Here is a 3,125-nt window from a genome sequence, read left to right as displayed (position 1 = left end):
AAAGCACCTATCACATCACTATCAGAGCAGGCAAATGCTGAACCAGCCAAAAATCCCTTATTGGTATGCCCTGCTTGTGTTTTGAGCCTGCCTGACCAGAGCAACTCATAGGAATTGTATGGAATGTGGTTTGGTGAACTTATTTTTGTGTTTGTCTTTGTACTATATTACCTGTGTAATGGGCTAAAAAAATTAACCAGGAGAAATTAAGGGCAGGCCATCAATAGTCCGAAAGCAACTTAAATCTTACCAAATGCAGCAGGAAAAGCTAATCTAAGAAAGCAGAAAGGTGGTTACTATTTTGCATGTCAAGATCAGACTATCTTTCTGTGCTTGTGTAGTGTTGCTGAGAACAAAATACAAAGGGAAAAATAAAAAAAGTGGTAGGAGGCTGTGCTGCCTAATGGAGACCAGGGAGAGGTTGGGATAACACTCTTCTAAGGAATGCTGCTGCTTCCCTTTATGAGCCAAAGGAGCTGGGGCTTCTAATAGTAACAAGCTTCAGTATTTGTGTCAGACCACATTCAACATGCTTTTATACTAACAGCTATGGAGCACTCTACGATCCACCTTTGTGTCCTAGGTTTATAAAAACTTCAAAAGGAAGTTGATAAAAAATAGAAGATGTCATAGTTTTTTCATTTCTTGGGGGAAAAAACCAAACAAACCTAGTGATGTGAACCACTGTACTTTTCTTGGCTTTTAATATCAAGCAATTAGCATTACTCTAGAATTTACCACAGCCCAAATTAATAAGAGGTTCATTTAAAAATTCTTTAAGGCTGACTGATTAATATCCTGGAAAGAAACCATTTCAGCCTAGTGCACGAGACTGTTTTAATTTCTGTGATGCTGCAGTTCCTAAGCTTATGAAGAAGTTTGGAAAGGTTTCCCAATGCTGGTCAACTTTACAGTAGGACAGGCTCAATCTGAGGGAAGATGTGCTTTCTCCTAGCAGCCAGTGATCCCTTTGGGTTTATGGCTCTGTGTTGACGCCCTTTCCTTACAATGATGAACTTGCACACATGTTGCAGAGTAGGTTTTGATTTACTGGGAGCTGCAGAAGGTATGCAGCTTTGCTGAGATCTTCTTTCATTGGGAAGAAGAGCTGGTAGCTTGTGACTATTAAAGTCTGTCACTGAGAGAAGAATTGGATTCCTCTTCTGTGATTCTTCCTTGGGAGCTATCATTAGACTGCATTTGTTGGGTGGGGATGGGGTGGGAGGCCAGCTATGCTGCCCAGGGCTGAGAGCACTGCACTGGTCTGAGGCTGATATTGTGCTGGCCACCTTCTGGGCATTGTGGCTCTTGGTCATGCTGTGCTGCTGTTTTATCACTTGGATCTTTTTATTTAATATGGACAACACTGCTGAAAATCACCAGGTAAGTGCAGAGAACCATGATAAGCACAAGAGAATGTGAGAAAATACTTGTGTTAAATACCATGATCATGTACTTTATGACATGGTACCATAATAAACACTTTGTTCTTACCTGAAAGCCTGTGAATCACTTCCACTCATTTTCTTTCTTACCTACAACTACAGTTGCCACAAGACCAGATCTATTCTTGATTCTTTTTTAAAGAAACTATGCTTGCCAATTCTGCTGAGTGGTTGAAAAAAAGCACACCACTCAAAAATAGTATATTTGATAGTGTGAGAAACCTTTAAAATGATCTGTGGTATTTTTGCTACAGATAACCATCCCATAGTGTTGCATAATGATATCCAAATACTGAAACCAGTTTTCCAAGGAAGACATTGAGTTAGTCTGGAAGAATGACCCACTCTGTGTAGGATGCAAATATGTACAGAAATAAAAGAGGCGACAGTGTTTTTCTTCTCCCTTGCGGTAATTTTAGGTTCAATACTTACACAACATGAGTAGAGGACACGAAGGAGGGAAATGAAGGGAACTCCCAACTCCCTCTACTGGGTAGAAGCAGAAGACCCACTCTGGACATAGTTCCTTGTATTTTTGTACATGCGTTTACTGTTGCTTTTTTTGTTTGGTTGGTTTTTTTGTGTGTTTTTTTTTTTCTTTTTATTATTTTGCAATTGGGTCATGCACAACTGATCTGATGTTGCTATCAGCACCCTGTTTCTGTATGACTGAAGGTGCTGCTGCAGGGTGAGTGCTATGGGTGGTGTCAATCCAGCTATGACAAGTTGGCTTCACTGAGGTGCTGAAGTCTGGCTCTCAGCAGGGAAACAAGATTACTCTTGGATGAACTGAGGGCACCATTTTGGCCTTACCAAAATTGGTGGAGGGAGGGCCCACCAAGCCAAGAGTACCACCAGGGCAGAGCAGAGGTGGCAATGGTATTTTTGAGCCTCAATAAAGTAATTCCTGTCAAGGATTCACACTACAGTGTGCTTTGGAAGGACATTTCTGTGAGAGCAGTGGGGTCACTCCTGAGTATTCCTGGCTGATATAGGAAATTAAGGTTTTTGGCACGTACGTTTGTTCTGAAATCCCTATGACCCTGACACTGACAATCTAGTAGTCTCTAACCAATATGTTGGCTTATGAACTGGAGCAGATTTCATATTTCTGATTAAAATACAGCTATGACTCTGATGACTGACAAGAGACACTTTTTCTCTTCCCCCAAATCTTGTATTCTCTGTTAATCTGATTCTCATGGGAAATATAAGTGCTTGGTAATATAGAGAAGCACTTGCACATACAATGAAGCAAGTTTAATTTCCTAATTCACAAGGCCAGAAGTATGAATATGATTATGGGAAGAGATATAAACCATATGATAGATTTTTAAAGAAATAGCACCATGACACACTAACATTGTCCCCATCATAGCCACTGGCCTCTAGAAGTTAGACCTGTGGAACAGAGTGGCACTCTCCCTTTTTTGTACTGTTTTATGACATCATATCAGAAATGTATTATTTAACAAAATGCAATGCTCTTTGGATTTCCAGACATGAATGTAATCAAATGGCATGTGTGAAATTAATAGTACAGAAAACTTAGCACAAGGAGTGATGAAGTACACTCTAATGTGAAGAGCAACTAATGTACTCTCTAATGTGAAGAGTGGTGATGCACATGCTAGCACATCAATTTATCCAATGTGAAGTCAAGCAGAAATTATTTATAAA

Source organism: Erithacus rubecula (assembly GCF_903797595.1).
Source record: "Erithacus rubecula genome assembly, chromosome: 3".
In the NCBI taxonomy this organism is placed as follows: domain Eukaryota; kingdom Metazoa; phylum Chordata; class Aves; order Passeriformes; family Muscicapidae; genus Erithacus; species Erithacus rubecula.
This window is presented reverse-complemented; position numbering follows the sequence as displayed.